The sequence below is a fragment of the Mustela nivalis genome (genome assembly GCF_964662115.1).
Source record: "Mustela nivalis genome assembly, chromosome: 9".
Taxonomy (NCBI): domain Eukaryota; kingdom Metazoa; phylum Chordata; class Mammalia; order Carnivora; family Mustelidae; genus Mustela; species Mustela nivalis.
This window is the reverse complement of record NC_139028.1, coordinates 3,883,885-3,905,558: the sequence shown is the minus strand read 5'-3', so window position 1 is coordinate 3,905,558 and position 21,674 is coordinate 3,883,885.

Sequence of the window (21,674 nt, the reverse complement as noted above, 5' to 3'; positions counted from 1 at the left end):
AAATCCTGACAAAAGCAAAGCACGGTATCTATGAAAAACTAACCCCTCAGAGGAGAACAACAGATAAAGGGCCAGGCCTACCTGACCCTGCAGGATAGGTAAGGTTAGTCTGGCAACAGGGGTATTTGGGAACTGCCCATCTCCTGCTAGAAGAGCTAGAGAAGACCCCTTCCGGAGAGACCACCAAGAGAGGAGAGCCGTAGGTGCTAATGATGAAGAATATTTTAATCAGGGGCGCCTGGGTGGCTCAGTGGATTAAGCCTCTGCCTTCGGCTCGGGCCATGATCTCAGTGTCCTGGGATTGAGCCCCGCATCGGGCTCTTTGCTCAGCAGGAGCCTGCTTTTCTATCTCTCTCTGCCTGACTCTCCGCCTACTTGTGATTTCTCTCTCTGTCAAATAAATACCGAAAATCTTTTAAAAAAAAAAAAAGAATATTTTAATCAGCAGAGATGGTCAAAATGACAAAGTTCCATGATCAGAGTAAACATATGGGATTTAAAAATAAAAAATAAAAAAATTTTTTTGAAAGGACTTTTCTTTAAAGGAATTTAAACAAAAGACCTTTTTAAGAGACAGTTGGCTGTTTAAACCCAAAGTACAACTCACTGAGAGAATCGCCGCATTATTTATTGGGGTAGAAAGGACCTGGAATGTAGAAAGACCCATTCTGCAGAGGAAAAAATAGAATCACTAACAGGCCTCATGCCTTGCACAGCCAGTGGCTAGAATACCTACCCCATCATACCCTGTGCTAGAAGGCCACTAGAACCATTTCAACTATGTTAGTTTTTCTTGGAAGCCAACAAGCGTTTGCCCAGTTAAGAGCGCGGTAACAATCAGTCACGTTATGTTATAATGATTGTCGATATCTTTAAAAGCCTTGTCAAGTTCCTTTTTGAGTAACCCTCACCCCACCCTTAGAGAAATTTATCTGTGGTTCACCTCTTTGAAGTACCTCATTGTTGTTCCACATTTACCATAGCCGAAAAACAAACAAACAAACAAAAAGCTTTTTATTAACAAAGTGTTCAGAAGGGGGCGCCACTGTAAACAATGAGAGTTTTCGCTGCCGGGACAATATTGTTGCAGAAACAGCTGAAAGCAATCAGGTCAGACAGAGCCAAGGGCTGGAGGGATTTTTAAAATGACAAAAACCGAACCAAATCTAACCAAAACAAAAATCAATACCAATGGCCAAGATTTCAAGTTTGCTACTAAAGGTATGACATTCTCCTAAGACATGCGAGTGACTTGATCACTTTATTTATATATTTATATTTGAAGAAGAAGGAACTATTTGATGCAGCAAATCCACGTTGGTTAAAAATTACCAGATATGAGGGCTCCTGGGTGGCTCAGTGGTTTAGGCCTCTGCCTTCGGCTCAGGTCATGATTTCAGGGTCCTGGGATGGAGCCCCACATCGGGCTCTCTGCTCAGTGGGGAGCCTGCTTCCCCCCCCTCTCTCTGCCTCCCTCTCTACCTACTTGTGATCTGTCTTTCAAATGGGTAAATAAGATCTTTAAATAAAGAATTACTAGATGTGAAATACATCTAGGGTATGGGAAGGAAAATGATTTCACCTGATCTGACTAGGAAGTGGTTGAAGCCTGAATTAAAGTGCCACAAAAAGAGTAGAGACCTGGGAAATATATGGGGTAAAAATCCCTAGAAAAACAGCAATAATAACTGGCTGCTCTTTATTGACCAGATCCTGCGATAGGCAAAGAAGAGCTGGTTGTAGCCAGAGGATGATCTCCGTTTGTCTTCATGATCTGGCATTTCCTGCAAGCCAGGCATGGGGCTCTGCACTAGAGCTGCAAATGCTGGGTCCCTCATTGTCCCTTTTCTCTTCTCAGGGGGACAACGGGCATGTCCATGATGCAGTGTGACAGGCTTTACCACAGGGAGATAATAGACTGCCAAGGGTAGGTGGGAGCTGGGAAAAGCCACTTAGGAACAGATTTTCAGGGGAGGTGATAGACAAGGGCAAAGCGAAGAATGAGGATGAGTGTGTCAAGTTTCAGAGTGCCAGGAGGCAGCACAGTGCATTCGGGAAACTACAGCAAGTTCATGACAACCGACAGCTGATCTGGCAGCATCACCTGGGGATGGAGGCTGAGCCCCGGGGTTAACACTGGGGGTGAGAAGGTTTGTATACTATGGCGAGGAGGTGAGGTACTACACTGTGGGGGCACAGGGAGCTACCGGAGGATTTCAAATATCAGAATCGTAACCATAATAGAGGATTTCATTGCATCCTAGCTTTCATCAAGTGTAAGATGCACTATAGTTTATGTTCGACTAAGAAAGAGAAATGCTGTCAGTTAAAGTAGGATATGTCATCAAGTGCAAGGTGAGTGCCACCTTAAGAGATATTAAAATGGGGGGGCAATCTTAGAACAAGTAAATTGTGGTAGTAGAATAATTAAGAAAGATCCAAAACTTGGATCAACTAAAGAAGTGATTATTGCTTACCATGTGCCCCAAACTATATTAAGTCCTAGAACAAGAGACGTGCTCATCTTGAAGCCTTGCAGCTGTTAGACCCAAGGTACAGAGGGCAGTAGCCAACGACCAGCAGGCTCCAAGTGCCATGTGAAGACTCTAAGAGCAACTGCCTTTGAAAGAGAAAACGGTTGACAGTGGGCTTTCTGAGGTAGAGAATTACTAGCTGGGAAAGTAGTAAAATTGACACAGAATCGGAATTGATGCCCCTACATGACAGAGTTGGTGAAACTTCCCTTCTCAGAGATCTTGAGGCACCTCAGAAATGAATTTTTCATTTTGGACAGAACATTCAGGATAAATATGATCTGTTTGAATTCCTGGTTTCTCATTAGGACAGTTTCTTAGGCTTCACTGGCAGAAGAAAAGGGTTTTGATAATCCAGGGTAAATCCTGACAAAAGCAAAGCACGGTATCTATGAAAAACTAACCCCTCAGAGGAGAACAACAGATAAAGGGCCAGGCCTACCTGACCCTGCAGGATAGGTAAGGTTAGTCTGGCAACAGGGTTATTTGGGAACTGCCCATCTCCTGCTAGAAGAGCTAGAGAAGACCCCTTCCGGAGAGACCACCAAGAGAGGAGAGCCGTAGGTGCTAATGATGAAGAATATTTTAATCAGGGGCGCCTGGGTGGCTCAGTGGATTAAGCCTCTGCCTTCGGCTCGGGCCATGATCTCAGTGTCCTGGGATTGAGCCCCGCATCGGGCTCTTTGCTCAGCAGGAGCCTGCTTTTCTATCTCTCTCTGCCTGACTCTCCGCCTACTTGTGATTTCTCTCTCTGTCAAATAAATACCGAAAATCTTTTAAAAAAAAAAAAAGAATATTTTAATCAGCAGAGATGGTCAAAATGACAAAGTTCCATGATCAGAGTAAACATATGGGATTTAAAAATAAAAAATAAAAAAATTTTTTTGAAAGGACTTTTCTTTAAAGGAATTTAAACAAAAGACCTTTTTAAGAGACAGTTGGCTGTTTAAACCCAAAGTACAACTCACTGAGAGAATCGCCGCATTATTTATTGGGGTAGAAAGGACCTGGAATGTAGAAAGACCCATTCTGCAGAGGAAAAAATAGAATCACTAACAGGCCTCATGCCTTGCACAGCCAGTGGCTAGAATACCTACCCCATCATACCCTGTGCTAGAAGGCCACTAGAACCATTTCAACTATGTTAGTTTTTCTTGGAAGCCAACAAGCGTTTGCCCAGTTAAGAGCGCGGTAACAATCAGTCACGTTATGTTATAATGATTGTCGATATCTTTAAAAGCCTTGTCAAGTTCCTTTTTGAGTAACCCTCACCCCACCCTTAGAGAAATTTATCTGTGGTTCACCTCTTTGAAGTACCTCATTGTTGTTCCACATTTACCATAGCCGAAAAACAAACAAACAAAAAGCTTTTTATTAACAAAGTGTTCAGAAGGGGGCGCCACTGTAAACAATGAGAGTTTTCGCTGCCGGGACAATATTGTTGCAGAAACAGCTGAAAGCAATCAGGTCAGACAGAGCCAAGGGCTGGAGGGATTTTTAAAATGACAAAAACCGAACCAAATCTAACCAAAACAAAAATCAAAACCAATGGCCAAGATTTCAAGTTTGCTACTAAAGGTATGACATTCTCCTAAGACATGCGAGTGACTTGATCACTTTATTTATATATTTATATTTGAAGAAGAAGGAACTATTTGATGCAGCAAATCCACGTTGGTTAAAAATTACCAGATATGAGGGCTCCTGGGTGGCTCAGTGGTTTAGGCCTCTGCCTTCGGCTCAGGTCATGATTTCAGGGTCCTGGGATGGAGCCCCACATCGGGCTCTCTGCTCAGTGGGGAGCCTGCTTCCCCCCCCTCTCTCTGCCTCCCTCTCTACCTACTTGTGATCTGTCTGTCAAATGGGTAAATAAGATCTTTAAATAAAGAATTACTAGATGTGAAATACATCGAGGGTATGGGAAGGAAAATGATTTCACCTGATCTGACTAAGAAGTGGTTGAAGCCTGAATTAAAGTGCCACAAAAAGAGTAGAGACCTGGGAAATATATGGGGTAAAAATCCCTAGAAAAACAGCAATAATAACTGGCTGCTCTTTATTGACCAGATCCTGCGATAGGCAAAGAAGAGCTGGTTGTAGCCAGAGGATGATCTCCGTTTGTCTTCATGATCTGGCATTTCCTGCAAGCCAGGCATGGGGCTCTGCACTAGAGCTGCAAATGCTGGGTCCCTCATTGTCCCTTTTCTCTTCTCAGGGGGACAACGGGCATGTCCATGATGCAGTGTGACAGGCTTTACCACAGGGAGATAATAGACTGCCAAGGGTAGGTGGGAGCTGGGAAAAGCCACTTAGGAACAGATTTTCAGGGGAGGTGATAGACAAGGGCAAAGCGAAGAATGAGGATGAGTGTGTCAAGTTTCAGAGTGCCAGGAGGCAGCACAGTGCATTCGGGAAACTACAGCAAGTTCATGACAACCGACAGCTGATCTGGCAGCATCACCTGGGGATGGAGGCTGAGCCCCGGGGTTAACACTGGGGGTGAGAAGGTTTGTATACTATGGCGAGGAGGTGAGGTACTACACTGTGGGGGCACAGGGAGCTACCGGAGGATTTCAAATATCAGAATCGTAACCATAATAGAGGATTTCATTGCATCCTAGCTTTCATCAAGTGTAAGATGCACTATAGTTTATGTTCGACTAAGAAAGAGAAATGCTGTCAGTTAAAGTAGGATATGTCATCAAGTGCAAGGTGAGTGCCACCTTAAGAGATATTAAAATGGGGGGGCAATCTTAGAACAAGTAAATTGTGGTAGTAGAATAATTAAGAAAGATCCAAAACTTGGATCAACTAAAGAAGTGATTATTGCTTACCATGTGCCCCAAACTATATTAAGTCCTAGAACAAGAGACGTGCTCATCTTGAAGCCTTGCAGCTGTTAGACCCAAGGTACAGAGGGCAGTAGCCAACGACCAGCAGGCTCCAAGTGCCATGTGAAGACTCTAAGAGCAACTGCCTTTGAAAGAGAAAACGGTTGACAGTGGGCTTTCTGAGGTAGAGAATTACTAGCTGGGAAAGTAGTAAAATTGACACAGAATCGGAATTGATGCCCCTACATGACAGAGTTGGTGAAACTTCCCTTCTCAGAGATCTTGAGGCACCTCAGAAATGAATTTTTCATTTTGGACAGAACATTCAGGATAAATATGATCTTTTGGAATTCCTGGTTTCTCATTAGGACAGTTTCTTAGGCTTCACTGGCAGAAGAAAAGGGTTTTGATAATCCAGGGTAAATCCTGACAAAAGCAAAGCACGGTATCTATGAAAAACTAACCCCTCAGAGGAGAACAACAGATAAAGGGCCAGGCCTACCTGACCCTGCAGGATAGGTAAGGTTAGTCTGGCAACAGGGGTATTTGGGAACTGCCCATCTCCTGCTAGAAGAGCTAGAGAAGACCCCTTCTGGAGAGACCACCAAGAGAGGAGAGCCGTAGGTGCTAATGATGAAGAATATTTTAATCAGGGGCGCCTGGGTGGCTCAGTGGATTAAGCCTCTGCCTTCGGCTCGGGCCATGATCTCAGTGTCCTGGGATTGAGCCCCGCATCGGGCTCTTTGCTCAGCAGGAGCCTGCTTTTCTATCTCTCTCTGCCTGACTCTCCGCCTACTTGTGATTTCTCTCTCTGTCAAATAAATACCGAAAATCTTTAAAAAAAAAAAAAAGAATATTTTAATCAGCAGAGATGGTCAAAATGACAAAGTTCCATGATCAGAGTAAACATATGGGATTTAAAAATAAAAAATAAAAAAATTTTTTTGAAAGGACTTTTCTTTAAAGGAATTTAAACAAAAGACCTTTTTAAGAGACAGTTGGCTGTTTAAACCCAAAGTACAACTCACTGAGAGAATCGCCGCATTATTTATTGGGGTAGAAAGGACCTGGAATCTAGAAAGACCCATTCTGCAGAGGAAAAAATAGAATCACTAACAGGCCTCATGCCTTGCACAGCCAGTGGCTAGAATACCTACCCCATCATACCCTGTGCTAGAAGGCCACTAGAACCATTTCAACTATGTTAGTTTTTCTTGGAAGCCAACAAGCGTTTGCCCAGTTAAGAGCGCGGTAACAATCAGTCACGTTATGTTATAATGATTGTCGATATCTTTATAAGCCTTGTCAAGTTCCTTTTTGAGTAACCCTCACCCCACCCTTAGAGAAATTTATCTGTGGTTCACCTCTTTGAAGTACCTCATTGTTGTTCCACATTTACCATAGCCGAAAAACAAACAAACATAAAAAAAGCTTTTTATTAACAAAGTGTTCGGAAGGGGGCGCCACTGTAAACAATGAGAGTTTTCGCTGCCGGGACAATTTTGTTGCAGAAACAGCTGAAAGCAATCAGGTCAGACAGAGCCAAGGGCTGGAGGGATTTTTAAAATGACAAAAACCGAACCAAATCTAACCAAAACAAAAATCAAAACCAATGGCCAAGATTTCAAGTTTGCTACTAAAGGTATGACATTCTCCTAAGACATGCGAGTGACTTGATCACTTTATTTATATATTTATATTTGAAGAAGAAGGAACTATTTGATGCAGCAAATCCACGTTGGTTAAAAATTACCAGATATGGGGGCTCCTGGGTGGCTCAGTGGTTTAGGCCTCTGCCTTCGGCTCAGGTCATGATTTCAGGGTCCTGGGAAGGAGCACCACATCGCGCTCTCTGCTCAGTGGGGAGCCTGCTTCCCCCCCCCTCTCTCTGCCTCCCTCTCTACCTACTTGTGATCTGTCTGTCAAATGGGTCAATAAGATCTTTAAATAAAGAATTACTAGATGTGAAATACATCGAGGGTATGGGAAGGAAAATGATTTCACCTGATCTGACTAGGAAGTGGTTGAAGCCTGAATTAAAGTGCCACAAAAAGAGTAGAGACCTGGGAAATATATGGGGTAAAAATCCCTAGAAAAACAGCAATAATAACTGGCTGCTCTTTATTGACCAGATCCTGCGATAGGCAAAGAAGAGCTGGTTGTAGCCAGAGGATGATCTCCGTTTGTCTTCATGATCTGGCATTTCCTGCAAGCCAGGCATGGGGCTCTGCACTAGAGCTGCAAATGCTGGGTCCCTCATTGTCCCTTTTCTCTTCTCAGGGGGACAACGGGCATGTCCATGATGCAGTGTGACAGGCTTTACCACAGGGAGATAATAGACTGCCAAGGGTAGGTGGGAGCTGGGAAAAGCCACTTAGGAACAGATTTTCAGGGGAGGTGATAGACAAGGGCAAAGCGAAGAATGAGGATGAGTGTGTCAAGTTTCAGAGTGCCAGGAGGCAGCACAGTGCATTCGGGAAACTACAGCAAGTTCATGACAACCGACAGCTGATCTGGCAGCATCACCTGGGGATGGAGGCTGAGCCCCGGGGTTAACACTGGGGGTGAGAAGGTTTGTATACTATGGCGAGGAGGTGAGGTACTACACTGTGGGGGCACAGGGAGCTACCGGAGGATTTCAAATATCAGAATCGTAACCATAATAGAGGATTTCATTGCATCCTAGCTTTCATCAAGTGTAAGATGCACTATAGTTTATGTTCGACTAAGAAAGAGAAATACTGTCAGTTAAAGTAGGATATGTCATCAAGTGCAAGGTGAGTGCCACCTTAAGAGATATTAAAATGGGGGGGGCAATCTTAGAACAAGTAAATTGTGGTAGTAGAATAATTAAGAAAGATCCAACACTTGGATCAACTAAAGAAGTGATTATTGCTTACCATGTGCCCCAAACTATATTAAGTCCTAGAACAAGAGACGTGCTCATCTTGAAGCCTTGCAGCTGTTAGACCCAAGGTACAGAGGGCAGTAGCCAACGACCAGCAGGCTCCAAGTGCCATGTGAAGACTCTAAGAGCAACTGCCTTTGAAAGAGAAAACGGTTGACAGTGGGCTTTCTGAGGTAGAGAATTACTAGCTGGGAAAGTAGTAAAATTGACACAGAATCGGAATTGATGCCCCTACATGACAGAGTTGGTGAAACTTCCCTTCTCAGAGATCTTGAGGCACCTCAGAAATGAATTTTTCATTTTGGACAGAACATTCAGGATAAATATGATCTGTTTGAATTCCTGGTTTCTCATTAGGACAGTTTCTTAGGCTTCACTGGCAGAAGAAAAGGGTTTTGATAATCCAGGGTAAATCCTGACAAAAGCAAAGCACGGTATCTATGAAAAACTAACCCCTCAGAGGAGAACAACAGATAAAGGGCCAGGCCTACCTGACCCTGCAGGATAGGTAAGGTTAGTCTGGCAACAGGGGTATTTGGGAACTGCCCATCTCCTGCTAGAAGAGCTAGAGAAGACCCCTTCCGGAGAGACCACCAAGAGAGGAGAGCCGTAGGTGCTAATGATGAAGAATATTTTAATCAGGGGCGCCTGGGTGGCTCAGTGGATTAAGCCTCTGCCTTCGGCTCGGGCCATGATCTCAGTGTCCTGGGATTGAGCCCCGCATCGGGCTCTTTGCTCAGCAGGAGCCTGCTTTTCTATCTCTCTCTGCCTGACTCTCCGCCTACTTGTGATTTCTCTCTCTGTCAAATAAATACCGAAAATCTTTAAAAAAAAAAAAAAGAATATTTTAATCAGCAGAGATGGTCAAAATGACAAAGTTCCATGATCAGAGTAAACATATGGGATTTAAAAATAAAAAATAAAAAAATTTTTTTGAAAGGACTTTTCTTTAAAGGAATTTAAACAAAAGACCTTTTTAAGAGACAGTTGGCTGTTTAAACCCAAAGTACAACTCACTGAGAGAATCGCCGCATTATTTATTGGGGTAGAAAGGACCTGGAATCTAGAAAGACCCATTCTGCAGAGGAAAAAATAGAATCACTAATAGGCCTCATGCCTTGCACAGCCAGTGGCTAGAATACCTACCCCATCATACCCTGTGCTAGAAGGCCACTAGAACCATTTCAACTATGTTAGTTTTTCTTGGAAGCCAACAAGCGTTTGCCCAGTTAAGAGCGCGGTAACAATCAGTCACGTTATGTTATAATGATTGTCGATATCTTTATAAGCCTTGTCAAGTTCCTTTTTGAGTAACCCTCACCCCACCCTTAGAGAAATTTATCTGTGGTTCACCTCTTTGAAGTACCTCATTGTTGTTCCACATTTACCATAGCCGAAAAACAAACAAACATAAAAAAAGCTTTTTATTAACAAAGTGTTCGGAAGGGGGCGCCACTGTAAACAATGAGAGTTTTCGCTGCCGGGACAATTTTGTTGCAGAAACAGCTGAAAGCAATCAGGTCAGACAGAGCCAAGGGCTGGAGGGATTTTTAAAATGACAAAAACCGAACCAAATCTAACCAAAACAAAAATCAAAACCAATGGCCAAGATTTCAAGTTTGCTACTAAAGGTATGACATTCTCCTAAGACATGCGAGTGACTTGATCACTTTATTTATATATTTATATTTGAAGAAGAAGGAACTATTTGATGCAGCAAATCCACGTTGGTTAAAAATTACCAGATATGGGGGCTCCTGGGTGGCTCAGTGGTTTAGGCCTCTGCCTTCGGCTCAGGTCATGATTTCAGGGTCCTGGGAAGGAGCACCACATCGCGCTCTCTGCTCAGTGGGGAGCCTGCTTCCCCCCCCCTCTCTCTGCCTCCCTCTCTACCTACTTGTGATCTGTCTGTCAAATGGGTAAATAAGATCTTTAAATAAAGAATTACTAGATGTGAAATACATCGAGGGTATGGGAAGGAAAATGATTTCACCTGATCTGACTAAGAAGTGGTTGAAGCCTGAATTAAAGTGCCACAAAAAGAGTAGAGACCTGGGAAATATATGGGGTAAAAATCCCTAGAAAAACAGCAATAATAACTGGCTGCTCTTTATTGACCAGATCCTGCGATAGGCAAAGAAGAGCTGGTTGTAGCCAGAGGATGATCTCCGTTTGTCTTCATGATCTGGCATTTCCTGCAAGCCAGGCATGGGGCTCTGCACTAGAGCTGCAAATGCTGGGTCCCTCATTGTCCCTTTTCTCTTCTCAGGGGGACAACGGGCATGTCCATGATGCAGTGTGACAGGCTTTACCACAGGGAGATAATAGACTGCCAAGGGTAGGTGGGAGCTGGGAAAAGCCACTTAGGAACAGATTTTCAGGGGAGGTGATAGACAAGGGCAAAGCGAAGAATGAGGATGAGTGTGTCAAGTTTCAGAGTGCCAGGAGGCAGCACAGTGCATTCGGGAAACTACAGCAAGTTCATGACAACCGACAGCTGATCTGGCAGCATCACCTGGGGATGGAGGCTGAGCCCCGGGGTTAACACTGGGGGTGAGAAGGTTTGTATACTATGGCGAGGAGGTGAGGTACTACACTGTGGGGGCACAGGGAGCTACCGGAGGATTTCAAATATCAGAATCGTAACCATAATAGAGGATTTCATTGCATCCTAGCTTTCATCAAGTGTAAGATGCACTATAGTTTATGTTCGACTAAGAAAGAGAAATACTGTCAGTTAAAGTAGGATATGTCATCAAGTGCAAGGTGAGTGCCACCTTAAGAGATATTAAAATGGGGGGGCAATCTTAGAACAAGTAAATTGTGGTAGTAGAATAATTAAGAAAGATCCAACACTTGGATCAACTAAAGAAGTGATTATTGCTTACCATGTGCCCCAAACTATATTAAGTCCTAGAACAAGAGACGTGCTCATCTTGAAGCCTTGCAGCTGTTAGACCCAAGGTACAGAGGGCAGTAGCCAACGACCAGCAGGCTCCAAGTGCCATGTGAAGACTCTAAGAGCAACTGCCTTTGAAAGAGAAAACGGTTGACAGTGGGCTTTCTGAGGTAGAGAATTACTAGCTGGGAAAGTAGTAAAATTGACACAGAATCGGAATTGATGCCCCTACATGACAGAGTTGGTGAAACTTCCCTTCTCAGAGATCTTGAGGCACCTCAGAAATGAATTTTTCATTTTGGACAGAACATTCAGGATAAATATGATCTGTTTGAATTCCTGGTTTCTCATTAGGACAGTTTCTTAGGCTTCACTGGCAGAAGAAAAGGGTTTTGATAATCCAGGGTAAATCCTGACAAAAGCAAAGCACGGTATCTATGAAAAACTAACCCCTCAGAGGAGAACAACAGATAAAGGGCCAGGCCTACCTGACCCTGCAGGATAGGTAAGGTTAGTCTGGCAACAGGGGTATTTGGGAACTGCCCATCTCCTGCTAGAAGAGCTAGAGAAGACCCCTTCTGGAGAGACCACCAAGAGAGGAGAGCCGTAGGTGCTAATGATGAAGAATATTTTAATCAGGGGCGCCTGGGTGGCTCAGTGGATTAAGCCTCTGCCTTCGGCTCGGGCCATGATCTCAGTGTCCTGGGATTGAGCCCCGCATCGGGCTCTTTGCTCAGCAGGAGCCTGCTTTTCTATCTCTCTCTGCCTGACTCTCCGCCTACTTGTGATTTCTCTCTCTGTCAAATAAATACCGAAAATCTTTAAAAAAAAAAAAAAGAATATTTTAATCAGCAGAGATGGTCAAAATGACAAAGTTCCATGATCAGAGTAAACATATGGGATTTAAAAATAAAAAATAAAAAAATTTTTTTGAAAGGACTTTTCTTTAAAGGAATTTAAACAAAAGACCTTTTTAAGAGACAGTTGGCTGTTTAAACCCAAAGTACAACTCACTGAGAGAATCGCCGCATTATTTATTGGGGTAGAAAGGACCTGGAATCTAGAAAGACCCATTCTGCAGAGGAAAAAATAGAATCACTAATAGGCCTCATGCCTTGCACAGCCAGTGGCTAGAATACCTACCCCATCATACCCTGTGCTAGAAGGCCACTAGAACCATTTCAACTATGTTAGTTTTTCTTGGAAGCCAACAAGCGTTTGCCCAGTTAAGAGCGCGGTAACAATCAGTCACGTTATGTTATAATGATTGTCGATATCTTTATAAGCCTTGTCAAGTTCCTTTTTGAGTAACCCTCACCCCACCCTTAGAGAAATTTATCTGTGGTTCACCTCTTTGAAGTACCTCATTGTTGTTCCACATTTACCATAGCCGAAAAACAAACAAACATAAAAAAAGCTTTTTATTAACAAAGTGTTCGGAAGGGGGCGCCACTGTAAACAATGAGAGTTTTCGCTGCCGGGACAATTTTGTTGCAGAAACAGCTGAAAGCAATCAGGTCAGACAGAGCCAAGGGCTGGAGGGATTTTTAAAATGACAAAAACCGAACCAAATCTAACCAAAACAAAAATCAAAACCAATGGCCAAGATTTCAAGTTTGCTACTAAAGGTATGACATTCTCCTAAGACATGCGAGTGACTTGATCACTTTATTTATATATTTATATTTGAAGAAGAAGGAACTATTTGATGCAGCAAATCCACGTTGGTTAAAAATTACCAGATATGGGGGCTCCTGGGTGGCTCAGTGGTTTAGGCCTCTGCCTTCGGCTCAGGTCATGATTTCAGGGTCCTGGGAAGGAGCACCACATCGCGCTCTCTGCTCAGTGGGGAGCCTGCTTCCCCCCCCCTCTCTCTGCCTCCCTCTCTACCTACTTGTGATCTGTCTGTCAAATGGGTAAATAAGATCTTTAAATAAAGAATTACTAGATGTGAAATACATCGAGGGTATGGGAAGGAAAATGATTTCACCTGATCTGACTAGGAAGTGGTTGAAGCCTGAATTAAAGTGCCACAAAAAGAGTAGAGACCTGGGAAATATATGGGGTAAAAATCCCTAGAAAAACAGCAATAATAACTGGCTGCTCTTTATTGACCAGATCCTGCGATAGGCAAAGAAGAGCTGGTTGTAGCCAGAGGATGATCTCCGTTTGTCTTCATGATCTGGCATTTCCTGCAAGCCAGGCATGGGGCTCTGCACTAGAGCTGCAAATGCTGGGTCCCTCATTGTCCCTTTTCTCTTCTCAGGGGGACAACGGGCATGTCCATGATGCAGTGTGACAGGCTTTACCACAGGGAGATAATAGACTGCCAAGGGTAGGTGGGAGCTGGGAAAAGCCACTTAGGAACAGATTTTCAGGGGAGGTGATAGACAAGGGCAAAGCGAAGAATGAGGATGAGTGTGTCAAGTTTCAGAGTGCCAGGAGGCAGCACAGTGCATTCGGGAAACTACAGCAAGTTCATGACAACCGACAGCTGATCTGGCAGCATCACCTGGGGATGGAGGCTGAGCCCCGGGGTTAACACTGGGGGTGAGAAGGTTTGTATACTATGGCGAGGAGGTGAGGTACTACACTGTGGGGGCACAGGGAGCTACCGGAGGATTTCAAATATCAGAATCGTAACCATAATAGAGGATTTCATTGCATCCTAGCTTTCATCAAGTGTAAGATGCACTATAGTTTATGTTCGACTAAGAAAGAGAAATACTGTCAGTTAAAGTAGGATATGTCATCAAGTGCAAGGTGAGTGCCACCTTAAGAGATATTAAAATGGGGGGGCAATCTTAGAACAAGTAAATTGTGGTAGTAGAATAATTAAGAAAGATCCAACACTTGGATCAACTAAAGAAGTGATTATTGCTTACCATGTGCCCCAAACTATATTAAGTCCTAGAACAAGAGACGTGCTCATCTTGAAGCCTTGCAGCTGTTAGACCCAAGGTACAGAGGGCAGTAGCCAACGACCAGCAGGCTCCAAGTGCCATGTGAAGACTCTAAGAGCAACTGCCTTTGAAAGAGAAAACGGTTGACAGTGGGCTTTCTGAGGTAGAGAATTACTAGCTGGGAAAGTAGTAAAATTGACACAGAATCGGAATTGATGCCCCTACATGACAGAGTTGGTGAAACTTCCCTTCTCAGAGATCTTGAGGCACCTCAGAAATGAATTTTTCATTTTGGACAGAACATTCAGGATAAATATGATCTTTTGGAATTCCTGGTTTCTCATTAGGACAGTTTCTTAGGCTTCACTGGCAGAAGAAAAGGGTTTTGATAATCCAGGGTAAATCCTGACAAAAGCAAAGCACGGTATCTATGAAAAACTAACCCCTCAGAGGAGAACAACAGATAAAGGGCCAGGCCTACCTGACCCTGCAGGATAGGTAAGGTTAGTCTGGCAACAGGGGTATTTGGGAACTGCCCATCTCCTGCTAGAAGAGCTAGAGAAGACCCCTTCTGGAGAGACCACCAAGAGAGGAGAGCCGTAGGTGCTAATGATGAAGAATATTTTAATCAGGGGCGCCTGGGTGGCTCAGTGGATTAAGCCTCTGCCTTCGGCTCGGGCCATGATCTCAGTGTCCTGGGATTGAGCCCCGCATCGGGCTCTTTGCTCAGCAGGAGCCTGCTTTTCTATCTCTCTCTGCCTGACTCTCCGCCTACTTGTGATTTCTCTCTCTGTCAAATAAATACCGAAAATCTTTTAAAAAAAAAAAAAGAATATTTTAATCAGCAGAGATGGTCAAAATGACAAAGTTCCATGATCAGAGTAAACATATGGGATTTAAAAATAAAAAATAAAAAAATTTTTTTGAAAGGACTTTTCTTTAAAGGAATTTAAACAAAAGACCTTTTTAAGAGACAGTTGGCTGTTTAAACCCAAAGTACAACTCACTGAGAGAATCGCCGCATTATTTATTGGGGTAGAAAGGACCTGGAATGTAGAAAGACCCATTCTGCAGAGGAAAAAATAGAATCACTAACAGGCCTCATGCCTTGCACAGCCAGTGGCTAGAATACCTACCCCATCATACCCTGTGCTAGAAGGCCACTAGAACCATTTCAACTATGTTAGTTTTTCTTGGAAGCCAACAAGCGTTTGCCCAGTTAAGAGCGCGGTAACAATCAGTCACGTTATGTTATAATGATTGTCGATATCTTTAAAAGCCATGTCAAGTTCCTTTTTGAGTAACCCTCACCCCACCCTTAGAGAAATTTATCTGTGGTTCACCTCTTTGAAGTACCTCATTGTTGTTCCACATTTACCATAGCCGAAAAACAAACAAACAAAAAGCTTTTTATTAACAAAGTGTTCAGAAGGGGGCGCCACTGTAAACAATGAGAGTTTTCGCTGCCGGGACAATATTGTTGCAGAAACAGCTGAAAGCAATCAGGTCAGACAGAGCCAAGGGCTGGAGGGATTTTTAAAATGACAAAAACCGAACCAAATCTAACCAAAACAAAAATCAAAACCAATGGCCAAGATTTCAAGTTTGCTACTAAAGGTATGACATTCTCCTAAGACATGCGAGTGACTTGATCACTTTATTTATATATTTATATTTGAAGAAGAAGGAACTATTTGATGCAGCAAATCCACGTTGGTTAAAAATTACCAGATATGAGGGCTCCTGGGTGGCTCAGTGGTTTAGGCCTCTGCCTTCGGCTCAGGTCATGATTTCAGGGTCCTGGGATGGAGCCCCACATCGGGCTCTCTGCTCAGTGGGGAGCCTGCTTCCCCCCCCCTCTCTCTGCCTCCCTCTCTACCTACTTGTGATCTGTCTGTCAAATGGGTAAATAAGATCTTTAAATAAAGAATTACTAGATGTGAAATACATCGAGGGTATGGGAAGGAAAATGATTTCACCTGATCTGACTAAGAAGTGGTTGAAGCCTGAATTAAAGTGCCACAAAAAGAGTAGAGACCTGGGAAATATATGGGGTAAAAATCCCTAGAAAAACAGCAATAATAACTGGCTGCTCTTTATTGACCAGATCCTGCGATAGGCAAAGAAGAGCTGGTTGTAGCCAGAGGATGATCTCCGTTTGTCTTCATGATCTGGCATTTCCTGCAAGCCAGGCATGGGGCTCTGCACTAGAGCTGCAAATGCTGGGTCCCTCATTGTCCCTTTTCTCTTCTCAGGGGGACAACGGGCATGTCCATGATGCAGTGTGACAGGCTTTACCACAGGGAGATAATAGACTGCCAAGGGTAGGTGGGAGCTGGGAAAAGCCACTTAGGAACAGATTTTCAGGGGAGGTGATAGACAAGGGCAAAGCGAAGAATGAGGATGAGTGTGTCAAGTTTCAGAGTGCCAGGAGGCAGCACAGTGCATTCGGGAAACTACAGCAAGTTCATGACAACCGACAGCTGATCTGGCAGCATCACCTGGGGATGGAGGCTGAGCCCCGGGGTTAACACTGGGGGTGAGAAGGTTTGTATACTATGGCGAGGAGGTGAGGTACTACACTGTGGGGGCACAGGGAGCTACCGGAGGATTTCAAATATCAGAATCGTAACCATAATAGAGGATTTCATTGCATCCTAGCTTTCATCAAGTGTAAGATGCACTATAGTTTATGTTCGACTAAGAAAGAGAAATGCTGTCAGTTAAAGTAGGATATGTCATCAAGTGCAAGGTGAGTGCCACCTTAAGAGATATTAAAATGGGGGGGCAATCTTAGAACAAGTAAATTGTGGTAGTAGAATAATTAAGAAAGATCCAAAACTTGGATCAACTAAAGAAGTGATTATTGCTTACCATGTGCCCCAAACTATATTAAGTCCTAGAACAAGAGACGTGCTCATCTTGAAGCCTTGCAGCTGTTAGACCCAAGGTACAGAGGGCAGTAGCCAACGACCAGCAGGCTCCAAGTGCCATGTGAAGACTCTAAGAGCAACTGCCTTTGAAAGAGAAAACGGTTGACAGTGGGCTTTCTGAGGTAGAGAATTACTAGCTGGGAAAGTAGTAAAATTGACACAGAATCGGAATTGATGCCCCTACATGACAGAGTTGGTGAAACTTCCCTTCTCAGAGATCTTGAGGCACCTCAGAAATGAATTTTTCATTTTGGACAGAACATTCAGGATAAATATGATCTTTTGGAATTCCTGGTTTCTCATTAGGACAGTTTCTTAGGCTTCACTGGCAGAAGAAAAGGGTTTTGATAATCCAGGGTAAATCCTGACAAAAGCAAAGCACGGTATCTATGAAAAACTAACCCCTCAGAGGAGAACAACAGATAAAGGGCCAGGCCTACCTGACCCTGCAGGATAGGTAAGGTTAGTCTGGCAACAGGGGTATTTGGGAACTGCCCATCTCCTGCTAGAAGAGCTAGAGAAGACCCCTTCTGGAGAGACCACCAAGAGAGGAGAGCCGTAGGTGCTAATGATGAAGAATATTTTAATCAGGGGCGCCTGGGTGGCTCAGTGGATTAAGCCTCTGCCTTCGGCTCGGGCCATGATCTCAGTGTCCTGGGATTGAGCCCCGCATCGGGCTCTTTGCTCAGCAGGAGCCTGCTTTTCTATCTCTCTCTGCCTGACTCTCCGCCTACTTGTGATTTCTCTCTCTGTCAAATAAATACCGAAAATCTTTAAAAAAAAAAAAAAGAATATTTTAATCAGCAGAGATGGTCAAAATGACAAAGTTCCATGATCAGAGTAAACATATGGGATTTAAAAATAAAAAATAAAAAAATTTTTTTGAAAGGACTTTTCTTTAAAGGAATTTAAACAAAAGACCTTTTTAAGAGACAGTTGGCTGTTTAAACCCAAAGTACAACTCACTGAGAGAATCGCCGCATTATTTATTGGGGTAGAAAGGACCTGGAATCTAGAAAGACCCATTCTGCAGAGGAAAAAATAGAATCACTAACAGGCCTCATGCCTTGCACAGCCAGTGGCTAGAATACCTACCCCATCATACCCTGTGCTAGAAGGCCACTAGAACCATTTCAACTATGTTAGTTTTTCTTGGAAGCCAACAAGCGTTTGCCCAGTTAAGAGCGCGGTAACAATCAGTCACGTTATGTTATAATGATTGTCGATATCTTTATAAGCCTTGTCAAGTTCCTTTTTGAGTAACCCTCACCCCACCCTTAGAGAAATTTATCTGTGGTTCACCTCTTTGAAGTACCTCATTGTTGTTCCACATTTACCATAGCCGAAAAACAAACAAACATAAAAAAAGCTTTTTATTAACAAAGTGTTCGGAAGGGGGCGCCACTGTAAACAATGAGAGTTTTCGCTGCCGGGACAATTTTGTTGCAGAAACAGCTGAAAGCAATCAGGTCAGACAGAGCCAAGGGCTGGAGGGATTTTTAAAATGACAAAAACCGAACCAAATCTAACCAAAACAAAAATCAAAACCAATGGCCAAGATTTCAAGTTTGCTACTAAAGGTATGACATTCTCCTAAGACATGCGAGTGACTTGATCACTTTATTTATATATTTATATTTGAAGAAGAAGGAACTATTTGATGCAGCAAATCCACGTTGGTTAAAAATTACCAGATATGGGGGCTCCTGGGTGGCTCAGTGGTTTAGGCCTCTGCCTTCGGCTCAGGTCATGATTTCAGGGTCCTGGGAAGGAGCACCACATCGCGCTCTCTGCTCAGTGGGGAGCCTGCTTCCCCCCCCCTCTCTCTGCCTCCCTCTCTACCTACTTGTGATCTGTCTGTCAAATGGGTAAATAAGATCTTTAAATAAAGAATTACTAGATGTGAAATACATCGAGGGTATGGGAAGGAAAATGATTTCACCTGATCTGACTAGGAAGTGGTTGAAGCCTGAATTAAAGTGCCACAAAAAGAGTAGAGACCTGGGAAATATATGGGGTAAAAATCCCTAGAAAAACAGCAATAATAACTGGCTGCTCTTTATTGACCAGATCCTGCGATAGGCAAAGAAGAGCTGGTTGTAGCCAGAGGATGATCTCCGTTTGTCTTCATGATCTGGCATTTCCTGCAAGCCAGGCATGGGGCTCTGCACTAGAGCTGCAAATGCTGGGTCCCTCATTGTCCCTTTTCTCTTCTCAGGGGGACAACGGGCATGTCCATGATGCAGTGTGACAGGCTTTACCACAGGGAGATAATAGACTGCCAAGGGTAGGTGGGAGCTGGGAAAAGCCACTTAGGAACAGATTTTCAGGGGAGGTGATAGACAAGGGCAAAGCGAAGAATGAGGATGAGTGTGTCAAGTTTCAGAGTGCCAGGAGGCAGCACAGTGCATTCGGGAAACTACAGCAAGTTCATGACAACCGACAGCTGATCTGGCAGCATCACCTGGGGATGGAGGCTGAGCCCCGGGGTTAACACTGGGGGTGAGAAGGTTTGTATACTATGGCGAGGAGGTGAGGTACTACACTGTGGGGGCACAGGGAGCTACCGGAGGATTTCAAATATCAGAATCGTAACCATAATAGAGGATTTCATTGCATCCTAGCTTTCATCAAGTGTAAGATGCACTATAGTTTATGTTCGACTAAGAAAGAGAAATGCTGTCAGTTAAAGTAGGATATGTCATCAAGTGCAAGGTGAGTGCCACCTTAAGAGATATTAAAATGGGGGGGGCAATCTTAGAACAAGTAAATTGTGGTAGTAGAATAATTAAGAAAGATCCAACACTTGGATCAACTAAAGAAGTGATTATTGCTTACCATGTGCCCCAAACTATATTAAGTCCTAGAACAAGAGACGTGCTCATCTTGAAGCCTTGCAGCTGTTAGACCCAAGGTACAGAGGGCAGTAGCCAACGACCAGCAGGCTCCAAGTGCCATGTGAAGACTCTAAGAGCAACTGCCTTTGAAAGAGAAAACGGTTGACAGTGGGCTTTCTGAGGTAGAGAATTACTAGCTGGGAAAGTAGTAAAATTGACACAGAATCGGAATTGATGCCCCTACATGACAGAGTTGGTGAAACTTCCCTTCTCAGAGATCTTGAGGCACCTCAGAAATGAATTTTTCATTTTGGACAGAACATTCAGGATAAATATGATCTGTTTGAATTCCTGGTTTCTCATTAGGACAGTTTCTTAGGCTTCACTGGCAGAAGAAAAGGGTTTTGATAATCCAGGGTAAATCCTGACAAAAGCAAAGCACGGTATCTATGAAAAACTAACCCCTCAGAGGAGAACAACAGATAAAGGGCCAGGCCTACCTGACCCTGCAGGATAGGTAAGGTTAGTCTGGCAACAGGGGTATTTGGGAACTGCCCATCTCCTGCTAGAAGAGCTAGAGAAGACCCCTTCCGGAGAGACCACCAAGAGAGGAGAGCCGTAGGTGCTAATGATGAAGAATATTTTAATCAGGGGCGCCTGGGTGGCTCAGTGGATTAAGCCTCTGCCTTCGGCTCGGGCCATGATCTCAGTGTCCTGGGATTGAGCCCCGCATCGGGCTCTTTGCTCAGCAGGAGCCTGCTTTTCTATCTCTCTCTGCCTGACTCTCCGCCTACTTGTGATTTCTCTCTCTGTCAAATAAATACCGAAAATCTTTAAAAAAAAAAAAAAGAATATTTTAATCAGCAGAGATGGTCAAAATGACAAAGTTCCATGATCAGAGTAAACATATGGGATTTAAAAATAAAAAATAAAAAAATTTTTTTGAAAGGACTTTTCTTTAAAGGAATTTAAACAAAAGACCTTTTTAAGAGACAGTTGGCTGTTTAAACCCAAAGTACAACTCACTGAGAGAATCGCCGCATTATTTATTGGGGTAGAAAGGACCTGGAATCTAGAAAGACCCATTCTGCAGAGGAAAAAATAGAATCACTAATAGGCCTCATGCCTTGCACAGCCAGTGGCTAGAATACCTACCCCATCATACCCTGTGCTAGAAGGCCACTAGAACCATTTCAACTATGTTAGTTTTTCTTGGAAGCCAACAAGCGTTTGCCCAGTTAAGAGCGCGGTAACAATCAGTCACGTTATGTTATAATGATTGTCGATATCTTTATAAGCCTTGTCAAGTTCCTTTTTGAGTAACCCTCACCCCACCCTTAGAGAAATTTATCTGTGGTTCACCTCTTTGAAGTACCTCATTGTTGTTCCACATTTACCATAGCCGAAAAACAAACAAACATAAAAAAAGCTTTTTATTAACAAAGTGTTCGGAAGGGGGCGCCACTGTAAACAATGAGAGTTTTCGCTGCCGGGACAATTTTGTTGCAGAAACAGCTGAAAGCAATCAGGTCAGACAGAGCCAAGGGCTGGAGGGATTTTTAAAATGACAAAAACCGAACCAAATCTAACCAAAACAAAAATCAAAACCAATGGCCAAGATTTCAAGTTTGCTACTAAAGGTATGACATTCTCCTAAGACATGCGAGTGACTTGATCACTTTATTTATATATTTATATTTGAAGAAGAAGGAACTATTTGATGCAGCAAATCCACGTTGGTTAAAAATTACCAGATATGGGGGCTCCTGGGTGGCTCAGTGGTTTAGGCCTCTGCCTTCGGCTCAGGTCATGATTTCAGGGTCCTGGGA